This window comes from Urocampus carinirostris, chromosome 11 (genome assembly GCF_059441175.1).
Source record: "Urocampus carinirostris isolate Australia breed hairy pipefish chromosome 11, RoL_Ucar_1.0, whole genome shotgun sequence".
NCBI classification, from domain to species: Eukaryota; Metazoa; Chordata; class Actinopteri; order Syngnathiformes; family Syngnathidae; genus Urocampus; species Urocampus carinirostris.
In genome coordinates this window covers 35,460,914-35,477,097 of record NC_142359.1, presented here as the reverse complement: position 1 = coordinate 35,477,097, position 16,184 = coordinate 35,460,914, and the positions used below count along the sequence as shown (strand labels likewise).

Genomic DNA, 16,184 nt, shown 5'->3' with positions numbered 1-16,184 from the left:
GCTTATTTATAGTGGGAACGAATATTTTTTTGGGTAGATTTGTTAATATGGTTAATAAATCTTTCACAGTAATCGCCGTGTACTAGCTTCTTTTCATCACATTAGTATTTGTAGTAATAGCTAACTTAAGTAAAATTGTCACACCTTTTATAATGTGTTTTTTTAAACAGATTTGTTTCATCAAATTGGTTTTGAAACAATTAACAATTATAGCCAAACATCAGACTAGTCCTTGTTTAAGCACCTTATTTGATATTTAGTTTTGTAGGATTTAAGTAGTTGTATTTATTAGTATTTTTGTAATATATCTGTAGCATTTTGTATTATTACTGTAGTTTTATTGTTATATTTTTGTATTATTTCTGCACCAGTATTTTTGTAGTAATCCCATAGTCATATTTTTGTAGTATTTATGTTGTGATATTTCTGTACTTGTATTTTTGTCTGACTATATTATGACTTTAGTGGCATTTTTTGTAGTATTGCTGCAGAAGTATTTTAAAATATTTTCTTAGGAGTATTTTATAGTACTTCTTTAGTATTTCTGTGGTATTTTTGAAGTGCTTCTGTAGTATTTCTGTATTATTTATGTAGTCATATATTTGGGTCATATTATTACTGCAGGGACACCACGGCGGCGCAGTGGTTAGCGCGTCTAAGGTCTTGGGAGCCTCCTGTGTGGGTTCAAATCCAGCTACCGGACTTCCTGTGCGGAGTTTGTATGTTCTCCCCGTTCTTGCGTGGGTTTCCTCTGGGAACTCTGGTTTCCTCCCACATTCCAAAGACATGCATTTCAGGTGGATTGTCCAAATTGTCCTTAGGTGTGAATGAGTGAGCGAGTTGTCTGTCCCTGTGTGCCCTGGGATTGGCTGACAATCAGTTCAGGGTGTCCCCTGCCCACTGCCCGATGATTGCTGGGATGGGCTCCAGCACCCCCGCGACCCTACTGAGGATAAACGGTGCAGCTAATGAGATGAGATTATTACCGCAGTAGTATTTTTGTTGTATTTCTATGGTATTTTGTTTTCTTTTTAGAATAAAGTCCAAATAGTATATTAGGTCTCTGTTTTTAAGCACTGCATTTTATGTTTAGTTTTGGAGTAACTTTGTTGTATTTCTGTAGTATTTTCTAGTAGTATTTTTGTTGTAGCCACTCAAAGGGACAATGGAGACAAAGTTGGCAAAACAAGTTTTTTGTTAGTAGTACTTTATTTACTATTATATATATTGTCATCATAATTTGACCATTTTTATTTGGCAGGCCTGGTGAAAAAGCCTCGGTGGGAGGGGGCGCGTGTGGCCCTCGGGCCGCAGTTTGCCCACATCTGCTCCAGGGTAGGTCAGTTTGATAGCTTTTCTAACCAGCTAAACTGTGTTCAGCTGTGCTAACATTGCACAAGTATTTTCTCATCAACCATTAGACTCCTAACAAAATTAGCAAACACAAAGTACTATTAGAACACTGGTTGGTGGAAATGGGCCTCTATACACCTATGTAGCAATTGCTTTAAAAATTAGACAGTTGCAGCTAAAATAGTCATTTGCCACAGTAATGATGTTTGGGGTGTACATGTATTTATGATTCATTTTCTTCAGCTTAGCTTTTCCTTAAAAAAAAAACATTTTTAAACTTTTAAACGTTAGCGTATGTATTCTTAAAGTATTTGCCTTTGTTGAATTTGTATGTTTCTGTGTATTCAATTAATACACAGTCATTATTAAAAAGTGTTGATCCCTTTGAATATTTTGAAAAGTAAAGAAAATACAGTCTGGAAATATTTGGCTGGTTTGATCCCTTAACCACTAGGGTTGTAGGGGCACCAATTCCTGTGGTGTGTCTTAGGCAAGTACAGCCTGGTGGCCCTTATCCCTATCCAGGCTGCCATGTTTCCACCCGGTCTCGAACTGGGGACCTTTCACATAGCAGGCAACTGTACTAACCACTGCACTGTTTCGTTTAAATATGAAAATATGTGAATGTTTGTTCATGTTTACAATGATAATGCTTGGAATTTGGATTGCATAATGATTTAGTGTATATTAACATATTGTTTATTTTCATTTTTCCTTATTTGAACAGTTATGCAATTGGTCATGTGGTGTTTATTTTCATTTGAATTGTTTATTCTAATTGTGTGAACATTAGGGATAGGACCAAATATTACACAAGTTCTTGTAATTCTTACTGTTCTTCAACTTGTCAATAAATAATGTGCTTGGACATTGATGAATAATTATTTTCTTTCTTTATTTTATGTTTTCCTTTAAAATTATATTTCATAAATGTATGTATTCATAAACTGGATGGGCATGGCACCTGTATGATGCGGCAGGGGTAAACCAGTGAAAGCTGTCGCGCCCTGCTGTTGAACAGAAGAGTGTGTTGTGTCACCCTGACCCGAGTGACATGGCTGTTTTCTTGTGTCCCGTTTCATCTGGAGGGACGAAAGCTTGACCAACTTGGGTGCTGAGGTGCTTGACTTGTTTGTTGGGTGTTTGGGCATATAGGTTGGCCAGGGTCCAAAATTATCTGCGTGTGTTTTTTGCTAATTTTTCCCTTTTTTATTTTCTTTGTTTTTGTATATGTTTGTCTTGCTGTCGGTCACCTATCTCGAGGGATATGACCAGGGTAGATTGTTAGATAGAATGTAGTCAATACATAAATTGTTCTTCTTTTTTCCTTTACAATGTAAACTTGTATGCAGTAAAAAAAATATATTGTATCACGGTTCACAGATGCCTTAACCGTCAGGGTCAATCTTGGGAAAACTACAGCGAGATGGTGCTTATCCCTCTTTAGGCCATTTTGGGGGTTGGGTTTTGCTCCCATATAAATCAGTACATAGTTATCAATAGCAGGAGAAGCCTCATGATCTGACTCAGATACAGCACCTTCATCATCTGCCCCCAAAGACCCCTCGGTACGTGTGTGACAGAACTGGTACCAGATCCTTCAAGTATACCCACATATTTGGAAAGAAAGCGAATTAAAATCTAAAATATGCTCAAAGGTGTTCATTTGGCTAAGGCAGGGGTGGGCAATGAGTTAAAGTCGGGGGCCGCATTGGGTTAAAATATTTGGCCAACGGGCCGATACTGAAAACGGATCCACTTTTTTTCCATCCATCCATTATCTGTACGGCTGGAGCCCATCCCAGTTGTCTTCAGGCAGTGGGCAGGGGACACCCTGCACTAGTTAGAAGCCAGTCGCAGGGTACACAGAGACAGACAACTTGCTTTCTCATTCACCCCTAAGGACGATTTGGACCGGCCAACTAACCTGACATGCATGTTTTTGGAGTGCCCGGAGGAGACCCACGTAAGTACAGGAGAACATGCATACTCCACACAAGAAGGCTGGTAGCTGGATTTGATCCCATGTCCTCTGAACTGTGCCGCGGACGCGCTAACCACTCAGTTCCCCCTAACCACTCAGTTCCCCCCACATTTTTTCCATACACATGTTATGTTATTTTTTTTTAATGTCAGTAGTATCCATCTATGTATTTTTGTTAAAGTATTTCCAGCATAGAAATTCTTTAATATATCTGTAGTAGTTTTGTTGTGATATTTCTGTAGTAGTATATTTGTATTATAGTATTATTCTAGTGTTATTGTCGTGTTTCTGTAGAATTATTCATTAAGTATTTTCATATGAGTATCTTTGTAGTAATTCTATAGTATATCTAATATTTCTGTAATAATACTGTAGTTGTATTTTTGCTTTTTTTGTGAGTTTTGATTAATAAGAATTGGGGGATTTACAGAGCCATTTGAACGCAACATGAGATAAATAGAGAGAGTAAGAAAAAGAGAGAGGCGGGAGGGAGGTAAAACGAGAAAGGGAAAGAGAACAAGAAAGAGAAATATTCTCCTCATTAACGCGCCTCTTCTTCCCTCTCTTCGGTAATGACGTAAACTGTCAGGATTCAACAATCCCAAAAAGAAGAGTCTTAAAACGCAATTGTCGATCTCCGTTGGAAAAACAGCTGAGCGGGTACGTGACTCCGTAGAGGCGTGCGCGTATCCGCGCTCTTACGGGCCGAGCGCGTCCACGAGCGTAAATGGCAGCTAAGCTCGCCTTGTCATTTTACCCAAATTTTGTCCTTAAATGTATCATGTCGCATTTGTGTTATCCTCCATCTTTTTGCCACTCGTTGGTTCGTGAAGGCGTGCGTGCTGATGTTTTCTAGAATACGGAATCCCCTGTGTGCGCGTGCGTGTGCGCGCGCCCGCCTACAAAAACAAAGGCAGCGTCTGCACTTGTTTAAGCCGGGCGATTGCCGACCTTTAATGTTATAATCATTAGAAAGACGTGTTTTTCTCACAGGTTTTTGTGGCCTACTGGTCGATCAGGTGTTTCTTTCTCCATCCCCATCTGCCAGGACGTGGAGGACGGGTTGAGGGCTTGGTCCCTAGGATCAAATTCACTCTAAAACAGTGGTTCCTCAACCTCTGTACCACTGACCAGTTTATTGTCTGACAATATTCTCCCAATTATAACAATAGTTATCATAACAACAGCTATAATAGTAATAATAATAAGCATAAACACACTGTGTAATGCACGGGTCTCTAACGTGGTGCCCGCGGCCACCAGGGAGCCCCCTAAGCACAGCTGATGTGGCTGTGAACCTTTTGTGAAAATATCTCACCATTAGGCCACTGGGTCGATGTGATTTTTTCTTTAGTTCATTGGGCTAGTTATTTATGAGCTAAGTAATTTGTTGTAGTATTTAACTCATCCACTGCTAGCTCAGTCTTTGTTAGCTTGGTTAAATGGAAAATAGAGGGTTGATGGGTTTGGACCTCAATGCCGAATATAAAATTGATAATTGATGTCAGTAGCATCACCTATAGTGAATGAGTTAACCTAATAATACGATAGTCAGGACATTATAACGACGTTATAACATGATAAGTTGCTATTTTAGAAATGCATATCAAACTGTCTGCCTTTTGTGCTAATTAGAAACAAAAAGTAGCCAAAAAGTAGCTGCGGGCTTAAAAAAGGTCAGAGACCCCTGTTGTAATAACTAAACCAGTGTGCCAGAGCACACTAGTGTCTAGTGTGACAGTTGACCAACTCGATTTTTGCAAAAAAGCATGCCATTGTTCAGTAACTTTAATATCTTCCACTCATCAGTTGAGGAACATTCATCCATATCAGTTGGTGACAGCAGATTGCTCTATTTTCATCCCTTTTATATACCAATCATATACTCACGAGGTAGTACATGGGAATATATTTAAAAACCTATTTTATTTGAAATAAAAATGATAGGTTTAAACTTTAGTAAACATTTAAAATAAGGAGAGAAGACATCAATGGATTTTGAACTTGCAAGGAGAAGAGAGAGAGAGAAGCCTTCAAAAAAGGAAGTCCAACCTGCTTTAAAGGCCTTCCACTGAGCCCTGTTTAATCAAATGTTTACGTTTGCACAGAAAAATAGTACTAATACATCAAATAATGTAAAAACCTTGCACGTAATTTTGATGATTTATTTGATTTAATTATTTCACTGTTTTATAAATAAAACATATAAAAGATTGATAGAAGTTTAAAAAAATCCTCTGGCTAATACTTTTTGTTCATTTCAAGTATCATTTGTGTTATGTTTGTGATGTTTTTGTTACGTTTGTAAGTTTTTTGAGAGTTTCTAGAAAATAAAAAAATCAAAATTATAGCAAAATTATACACCATAATGAATATTTCCCTTGATTACTTCACAAGCCATGGTACCTACAAAATAAAAATTACTTTTTCTGTCAATTTAGGCAATATGATGATTTAGGCTAAACAACCAACTATATGAAACTAGTTCCAGGGATTCATTTTTAAACGATTTTGAAGGACAGAATGCTTTGACATTTTGTAATGAGGAAAAGGTGCCTTGGCTCAATAAAGGTTGAAAAACCCTGGACTAGAACGCTAGGGATATATAACATAGGAAAAGGCATTACATTCTATCTCATCATAACACGATTTTTACTCACGGTTACCGAATGTTGGACTCCACATTCTCTCCATTCTCGAACAGTTAGAGCAGGGGTGTCATTTTCACCAAAAGCCACATCAGTCTAATGTCTTTTCTCATAGGGCCTGATGTAACTATGTAAAACAAATGTAACTTCTACTTAATGTAAATCTAGGGGCCAAATGCCGTAAGTCAGCAGTATAGTGTTACTTATGATTTCTTTGCAATAGCATGATTGGACAAAAAAGACCTATGATTCAAAATACTGAATTGAATTGAGTGCTGTTGACTGTTTTCAAAATGTGACTTTTAGAAGGTATTTTTATTAAATGTTTTTTTATTTATTTAGGCTTGCTTTGGGAAATATTTTCAGCAAATACTTGGACGAATTAGGAAATTTTGATACTGCTTTTGAATCTACTGTACATCCGTTTTCGAGTGATTTTTCCTGCAAAAGTGTGAGCAACCCTGATGTAAAGTAACACTGAATTAATTATTCATTTAACTCACAAACATGACAGTTTTATCGTAAAAAGGTCACTCCACATGTGTAATATGTTATACAGTGATGAGCTGTAAGAAATTCAGTTATGAGAATTTACAGATGTTTGAGCAAGAGATATGAGCTTTAGAGTCATTTGATTATCATCTACTTTACCATTATAGTGTTTTTAAATGATCATTCACTATTTTAATATGTTTTAATGATTAGGAAAATGTGTTTTAGAGCTTTTCAGGGTTAACTTGAATGCTTTTGGGGGGCCCGGAACGTATTATTTAGTTTTCAGTTATTTCGTATTGGGAAAATTCGCTTGAGATACGAGCACAATCCAGTACAGATTCATCTTGTTTGTAGAGGTATCACTGTCAGACAAAATAACAAAATAATCTTGGACATTTTTAGGATAATTTGTTTTTTCCATCCCACTCAACGGCATCGACAATAAAACACGGGCATGTCGTGCCAGATATCATTGTTGAAGGGCATTGTGGGATACGTAGTCTTTGGTCAAAGCACTCTTTTGACTCGTTTATTTTTCAATGCAAATTTTAACTCTCGGGGGTCACATAAAATTATGTTGCAGGCCACATTTCTCCACGGGCCATGAGTTAGACACAAGTGAGTTAGAGAATGGAGAAAACAAAAAGTCATCCTGGAAGATGAAAATAAATGCAAAAAAGCAGGAGGAAAACAACTTTTTGGTGTATTTAACGATGAATTGTATTATAAAGGCGATTAAATAAACACATTGTAAATTTTATTTGGTATTGTGTTCATAGTTAACGTTGTCAATAAATAATTTTAATTATGGCCCCACATATTCAACAACAAAGTACCATAAGTAAAAAGAGTGTGATGATGAGATAAAATCTACTGCCTGTTCCCATGTCATCTTTATCCCTAGTGGTCTGGTGGTTAGGTTTGGTGGCTGTGGTTGTTGAACTGAGTACTTTATGAGAGTTTTACAATCTGGAGATGGAATAAGAGCTTGCTCTGTCCACTCCACGCATCGGCCCGGTATTGCAGTACCTCCGGGAACGGTGCATTCGCAATGATCGCAGCAAGGCTTTAGGGCTAGGACCTTAGCTTGGCCTATTAGCTGAGAGTAAGAATCCCGGCTCCTTGGCTTTGTAGCGTATTATGAACTGACCGATAACGGATAATGGATAATGAATAACGAAGATAGAACAATAACCCTTAAAAACCCCAAAACCCCCAAAAAACATACCGTACATGTAGAGATCAAGAGCTTGCTCTGTCCACTCCACGCATCGACACGGTATTGCAGTACCTCCGGGAACGGTGTATCCGCAATGATCGCAGCAAGGCTTTAAGGCTAGGACCTTAGCTTGGCCTTTAGGCTGAGTGTAAGAGTCCCGGCTCCTAGGATTTGTAGCGTATTATGAACTGACCGACAACGGATAATGAATAATGAGTAAAGAAGAAAGAAAAATAACTCTTAAAAAATCCCTTCACCCCCCCTAACGCTTGAGATATGGGTTAGATTTCCCGAGCATCGAATATTGTGGAAATGTGGTCATTGAATTTCATGTATAACATACACACACATTTTAAGTTCTTTTGTGGGTTTAAAAAATGTGCATTTTATGATTTGAGCAAAAAACTTTTCTTTCTCTCTGTGGGGCCCGGTATCGGTCCACCGCTCGGTGGTTGCTGACCATTGCTCTAAACGACTGATGTTGCCAATTTAAACACACACACCTTTCTCGTATTTTATTGGACAAGTCTTTTATTTACAGTGGTTCTTGTTTTTTTCTTACTTTAAAGGTGGTGTATGTAACTTCAAAATATTCTACTTGCTGACACCATCTTCTGCCTGAAATCATCATTGCAGCTCCTTTGGTTGCACGTGCAAGTATGTGAAATTCTTAGTTGCACTTGAATAAACTCTTCCTTTTTCATCTTTCTGGGGGCTTCGTTGGCATTTGGATTGCATTTGAAACAGTCCTTTTCTTCCTCTCACCATTTTCTGCTGGAATCAAAGAAAACTTCGACCACGCATGTGATATCGCTCTATCAAAATGACATTACAAAAAACTAGAAAGTTTTTTAAAATATCAAGGTATTTTTATTTATTAAAAAAAAATAAACTACCTGTAAATCATGTTTAAATGAACACTTGTACCTGTAATTTATTTTACATTTGTGCTTTGTTTTAATAAATATCAAAGGTAAAATAACGTCACAAATGACTGGTGACACCTAATGTTATCAGTCAAAATAAAAATAGTGCTCACTTGGTGTAATAGTAGTCTGTAGCCTGTGCAGCCCTATGAGACTCTTGTAATTAGGTAAAATACAATTACTCATGACCTGACTATTATTTAGTGCCTCCTAGTGGTGAAAAAACCTTCCTACATTAAAAAGCACACTTTCAATTGAAATAAGCAGAAAAACATGACTTATCATATAAGCGTACATAAAAAAAAAACTCATAATTGTATATTTATTTTACACAACATAAGCCTCACTGAGAGGAAGCTGGCATATTTGTCTGCCACTTTGGTGTTACAGGTACCCCCCCGCCCCAAAAATGTGAAGAAAAATCGTTCTTTTTGGTCACTTTGAGTCTCCATAGTTTGTAATTTTCCCTGTGCTTTGTTGCACTCTGTTTGGGTGTCACTACCTATTACAGCGACTTCTAGCGGTCAAACATTACACGGTGTCCCTTTACACAAGGAAAACCAGAGAACTTTACATTGTGTAATGCCAATTTGGCAAAACAATAAAGTACAGTTGTTGAAAATGTTCACATTTTTAATAGAGGCTAAAAAATAACCCATAAGCTCACATCTGGATGGTTCAATTTCTCTTGCTGAAGGTTGTGCCAGTCTGACTGTTAGCCGTTTTCATGTACTCTATATTACCATAAAGCCAGCAAAGGCTGTCCTTAAGCAAACATACTTTTTCCGGTTTTAGATACACACAAGAAGCAACAAGTAAATGTTAGCTTGCCTGAGGGTTCTTTTGTGCGTGTAAACTTAAACTGGGTGTGGTTTTTAACAGCAGCAAGGGTCTTTTTGGTTCAGTTTGTTTGGATTATTTTTAAGTATGTTGAAATAACTTTGGGGCAGCATGGCGGCGCAGTGGTTAGCGCGTGTGCGGCACAGTTCTAAGGTCTCGGGAACCTCCTGTATGGGTTCAAATCCAGCTACCGGACTTCCTGTGCGGAGTTTGTATGTTCTCCCCGTGCTTGCCTGGGTTTCCTCCGGGCACTCCGGTTTCCTCCCACATTCCAAAAACATGCATTTCAGGTGGATTGGCCGGTCCAAATTGTCCCTAGGTGTGAATGAGCGAGTGAGTTGTCTGTCCCAGTGTGCCCTGCGATTGGCTGGCAACCAGTTCAGGGTGTCCCCTGCCCACTGCCCGATGATTGCTGGGATGGGCTCCAGCACCCACGCGACCCTACTGAGGATAAGCGGTGCAGCTAATGAGATGAGATGAGATGAGATGAAATAACTTTGATGAAAAAAGAAAACCTGAATAGGAATATTACATAATGAGAATATTTCAGTAATTTCACGCGCATGGTCGCGGTTTTCTTTTATTGTAGGATAAAAATGGTGAAAGTTAGAAAAGGACTATTTCAAATACAGTCCAAATTCCAGCCCTGTGGAATGCTGGTTAAGCCCATTTTGCTGTGGAATTATCTGCCCTCTGAGATTCAATCTGCAACCTTAGTAGAACTGTTAAAATCTAGGCTTAAAACACACTATATTCTATAGCTTATGAATGACCTATATTTTATGTTGACAATATCGATCCATTGTTTGTTAAAATGTGTATTTTTTTTTTGCACAGTGGAATACATACCTAGAGGTCGCCGCCATGTTTGTCTGGCGTTTTGCATACAAAAACCAATTCTACGCCGCACAGTGTAGCAGAATAAGACAACAGTGCCATCTAGTGGTCAAATGTTACACACCAGGGCCTTATAAGAAAGTGTGCCTTGGCTCCAAAAAGGTTGTGAAACACCGTGCTAAAAAAAAAAACTTTTAGATCAGGGGATGGTGTAATAATAGTCTGTGATTTGCAATAATCTGTGGTCTGTGAAGCCCTTTGAGACTCTTTGTGATTAAGGGCTATGCAAATAAACATGACTTGACTTGACTTTGCGGGTATTGACAATAGTGGGACCTTTTTAAAACAGGTTTTACCATACACTAAGTGACCTCATCACAGGCGATGAGGTCATTAGCAGTGAGGTCCTCAAAGACCCAGCATGCAAATATAATTTCACGTTCTGTGCTGACGCCAGTGTCCGGAACTTGAAAGTTGGAGCGTTGGAGAGAAGCAAATGTTGTGTGGGAGGAGGCTAGCTCTCTTTATCTTACGTAATGTGGAACAGACGCGCTCACGCTTGATGCTATTAGACGTGAACGCATTGTGTAATTCTGTTCAAGGTCAGGACTAGTGGATTCGCATTTTGGTGACAAGATCATAAGAAAATCCGGTCCGATGTTGCTGTTTTTAGGAAGGGCGTGTAGCGCCACAACACTGTTGTCTTCCCTTTGTTTTCTCTTTTGTCCCCTCTATACACTCCAGGCGCGTCTGTGGCTTGATTAGAAATCTGGTCTGGCAATCCATCATCGTCCCACGCTTGTCGCCGTTGTACACGTGCTAGCGTTTAAGGTGGACCAATCATGCCATGTGTAGGAATAAATGTAGGCTGTATATAAGTCAAGTCAAGTCAAGTCATTTTTATTTGTATAGCCCTTAATCACAATAAGTCTCTAAGGGCTTCACAGATTAGTACACTATGTTACAGACTATTTTTCAGCCGACAAGAAGAGTAGGCTATTATTCATATGCAATGGAGTAGAAGTGAGTTTTAAGTTTAGATTTAAACATTTCCACTGAGGTTGCAGATCGGATCTCAGGGGGAAGAGCATTCCACAGCACCGGTGCCCGAATGGAGAACGCTCTCGAACCAGCAGAACACTTCTTTGCTCTTGGGATCACCAGAAGACCGGCACTCTCAGATCGTAGGCTTCGGACCGGGACATAGGGGCAGATCAGATATGAAAGATAAGAGGGAGCAAGTCCATGTATGATTTTGTACAATACTAAGAGAACCTTGAAGTCACATCTTTGGCTAACTGGGAGCCAGTGCAAGTTAGCCAAAATCGGTGTTATGTGATCGTACTTTTTTGTCCTAGTTATATATATATATATAACTTAACTTAAACTACTTAAAAAACATGTCACAAATTTACAGTGGGGCTAATAAGTTTTTTGTCAATTGTGCAAATTCTCCACTTGAAAATATTAGAGAGGCCTGTAATTGTCAACATGGGTAAACCTTAACCATGAGAGACAGAATGTGGGAATAAAACAGAAAATCCGATTGTTTAATTTTTAAAGAACTTACTACCAAATCATGGTGGAAAATAAATATTTGGTCAAGACCAAGAGTTCATCTCAATACTTTGTTATGTACCCTTCAATAACGAGGCTGAAAATGTTCTCTAACTCTTCACAAGCTTTTTACACACTGTTGCTGGTATTTTGGCCCATTCCTCAATGCAGATCTACTCTAGAGCAGTGATGTTTTTGGCTGTCGTCGGACAACACAGAATTTCAATTTAGATTTTATATGGGGTTGAGATTTGGAGATTGGTAAGGCCACTCTAGGACCTTGAAATGCTTTTTAAGAAGCCACTCTTTTGTTGCCCTTACTGTGTGTTTGCGATAATTGTCATGCTAAAAGACCAGGCCACGTCTCATCTTCAGTGCCCTTGCTAGTAGAAGGAGTTTTCCACTTAAAATCTCTCGATACATGGCCCCATTCATTCTTCCCTTTACACATAATATTCGTCCTGGCCTTTTTTTTTAGGAAAAACAACCCTAAAGCATGATGTGTCCACCTCCATGTTTTACAGTGGGTATGGTATTCTTTGGATGCAATTGAGTATTAAGAATATCTTGGGTAACAGTCTGCAGCAGAATACTATTTTTTTCTTTTTATGTATGAATTGTCTGGTCGCGAGTTAGTACAGGGAAATCCATCTATTCAATATAATCATTATTATTAAGATTTAAAAGATATCAAATTTTTTTAAATGCGCTGCACATGACATAATGACATCAGTCCTCTATGGACAAATCCTGTCATATGCTGAAATAAATGTATAAATTAAAAAATACCTACAAACATATGTGTCTGTATTTTATCATTTATTTTGTTGTGTATTGATTCAAAACAAGACGGTATTTTACTCAGGGGGGTGTGTCTAACTGGCTGAGATTTTTAACTTTTCGTTGATTACGGATCAACCAATATGTGAAAATCTCAGGCAACCGGGCCACGTTCTCATTTAAATAACGTTTTGTTGTGACAAAATACACAAGAAAATAAATATGAAAAAATAAAACAAATGACAGAAATAGATAAAGAAATGAATTGTATTTATGTTTTACATTTAGGTATTGTGTTATTTATGTGTTCATTTATATACATGGGCAGCACGGCGGCGCAGTGGTTAGCGCTTGTGCGGCACAGTTCATGTCATGGGAACCTGTCGTGGGTTCAAATCCAGCTCCAGACTTTCTGTGCGGAGTTTGTATGTTCTCCCCGTGCTTGCGTGGGTTTCCTCCGGGCACTCCGGTTTCCTCCCACATTCCAAAGACATGCATTTCAGGTGAATTGGCCGGTCCAAAATTGTCCCTAGGTGTGAATGAGCGAATGAGTTGTCTGTCCCTGTGTGCCCTGCGATTGGCTGGCAACCAGTTCAGGGTGTCCCCTGCCCACTGCCCGATGATTGCTGGGATGGGCTCCAGCCCCCCGCGACCCTACTGAGGATAAGCGGTACGGCTAATGAGATGAGATGAGATTTATATACATGACAAATAATGAATGAACGGATGGAGTTTATTTAGGCTCAGCACTTAAAAAAACAGCATCAACCACTAATTAAAAATGGGTACAACAAAATATCTGCACAAAAAAACAAAAAGCTGGACAATACAATAATATTTTACATAAAACATGTGACCAAAGGGAGTAGACTGAAGCCGAAGCTTTAAGTGTCTCTTTTTCCTCGCGCTGAGGTTTTGGGTTGTTCCTTGCCCGCATGTTGGTTCAAGATCATGTAATTGTGTCATTGTACTCCTGTGCAGTCCTTTGAGACATTTTTGTGATAAGGGCTATATAAATAAATTTGACTTGACTTGAACCCCTGTTGGATTGTTTTTCCTTGCAGGGAAGACATATTAAAAATCCAAATAAGAAAACAGAACTTTACCCCACAGAGGAAATTTACAAAACAGGAAAACGACATTTCAAACTTACAATAGTATCGCTAGTGACTCGTATAGCATATACTGTAATACACAAAATCTAAATATAGCTTTAGTAAACTCATCCTAATCATATTTGTAGGTATTTATTTATTTAAACATCAATTTATACATATGGAAGGATCAGTCTTCCATAGGCGTGGGTGTAAAAGCCCACCCCGAGTCAGCCTGGAGCCTCATATCCCGCCCCCCTTTTTCCTCCGGACCAGATGGCATTTGTGGACTCTTCCAGGAAATAACAGAATGTCAGCTTCATGAAGGAACTGTAATATTTCATTTGCAATAACTCAATGCCAGTTATTTGAGAAATGCATACAAAACCTCTCATAGGGCTGCACGATTAACTGAAATCTAATTGATATTGCGTTGTGACGTAGTGTGATTCTGTGATCGCAAGACACTACAGTTTTTCAAGGATTTACAGACAGCAACCCTAACAAAGCCACCTAGAGGAGGGCGCTGTTTACTTAAATCCAACCTAATTAACGATCCTTAAATATTCACCTAAAATTCCAACCCAAGACGTACACAAAGTAAATTAAAGTCAAATCATGTTTATTTGTACAGCCCTTAATTACAAAGAGTCTCAAAAAGCTGCACAGACCACATATTATTGCGAACCACAGACTATTATTACACCATCCCCTGGTCTAAAACCTACATGAGGGCAAGGAAAAACTCATTCTCATATTCCAGATATTACTCAAAAAACATTATGATGTCATGATGCTATTAGTATTTCTATTTTCCCCCCGACTAATTTTCAACCCTATGCCTGGAAGAGTATGTAGCGGTAGGTTACGCATCCAAGGGTTAAGTACTCGTAGAACAGCTGAACCACAGATGACATATGAAAAGGCTTTGGATATTATCCTGTCATCACACTATTTTTACTCATGGTACCAGAAATCAATGTTAGAAAATGGAGAAAACAGCAGTCATATGTCTATTATATTAATGATATGACGTCAAAATTTAAATACACACACATATATATATATATATATATTACATCTCATCTCATCAGCTGCACCGCTTATCCTCAGTAGGGTCGCGGGGATGCTGGAGCCCATCCCAGCAATCACCAGGCAGTGGGCAGGGGACACCCTGAACTGGTTGCCAGCCAATTGCAGGGCACACAGGGACAGACAACTCGCTCGTTCATTCACACCTAGGGACAATTTGGACCGGCCAATCCACCTGAAATGCATGTCTTTGGAATGTGGGAGGGAACCGGAGTGCCCGGAGAAAACCCAAGCAAGCACGGGGAGAAAGTACAAACTCCACACAGGAAGGCCGGTAGCTGGATTTGAACCCACACAGGAGGTTCCCAAGACCTTAGAACTGTAACGCACATGCGCTAACCACTGCGCCGCCATGCTGCCCTATATATATATATATATATATATATTTATACATATATAAACATACATATATAAACATACATATATATATATATATATATACATATATATATACACACATATATATATATATATATATATATATATATATATATATTTTTTTTATACATATATACATATATATATATATACATACATATATGCATACATATACATATATATATAAATATATATCATATATATATATATATATATGATTTGGAAAGACACACACCTGTCTATATAAGGTCCCACAGTTGAGTGTGCATGTTAGAGCACAAACACCAAGCATGAAGTCAAAATAACTGTCTGTAGACCTGCGAGACAGGATTGTCTTGAGGCACAAATCTGGGGAAGGATACAGAAAAAATTCTGCTGCTTTGAAGGTTCCAATTAGCACAGTGGCTTCCATTATTTGTAAATGGAAGACATTTGGAACCACCAGGACTCTTCCTAGAGCTGGCCGGCCTTCTAAACTGAGCGATCGGGGAAGAAGGGCCTTAGTCAGGGAGGTGACCAAGAACCTGATGATCACTCTGTCAGAGCTCCAGCGTTCCTCTGTGGAGAGAGCAGAGCCTTCCAGAAGGACAACTATCTCTGCAGCAATCCACCAATCAGGCCAGTATGGTAGATTGGCCAGACGAAAGCCACTCCTTAGTAAAAGGAACACGGAAGCCCGTCTGGAATTTGCCAAAAAGCACCTGAATGACTCTCAGACCATGAGAAACAAAATTCTCTGGTCTGATGAGACAAAGATTGAACTCTTTGGTGTGAATGCCTGGCGCCATGTTTTGAGGAAACCAGGCACCGCTCATCACCAGGCCAATACCATCCCTACAGTGAAGCACGGTGGTGGCAGCATCTTGCTGTGGGGATGTTTTTCAGCAGCAGGAACTGGCAGACTAGTCAGGATAGAAGGAAAAATGAATGCAGAAATTAATAGAGATATCCTGGATGAAAACCTGCTCCAGAGCGCTCTTG

The 16,184-nt window shown here is 38.8% G+C and overlaps 1 protein-coding gene and 1 pseudogene across 2 annotated transcripts in view; both read left to right on the top strand.

The window, feature by feature from the left end:
• The first annotated feature begins 3,824 nt into the window (after positions 1-3,824).
• Positions 3,825-16,184, top strand: part of peli3 (pellino E3 ubiquitin protein ligase family member 3) — a 32,633-nt gene continuing 20,273 nt past the window's right edge. Inside the window, exons 1-2 of one of the 2 annotated variants that reach the window (XM_088347731.1) lie at positions 3,825-3,997; positions 8,269-8,356. The gene's annotated coding sequence lies outside the window, so the exon portion shown is untranslated. The remainder of the gene's footprint in view (positions 3,998-8,268; positions 8,357-16,184) is intronic. The other variant, XM_088347732.1, reaches the window with a different exon arrangement.
• On the top strand, positions 7,377-7,531 carry LOC148357210 (U2 spliceosomal RNA; annotated as a pseudogene).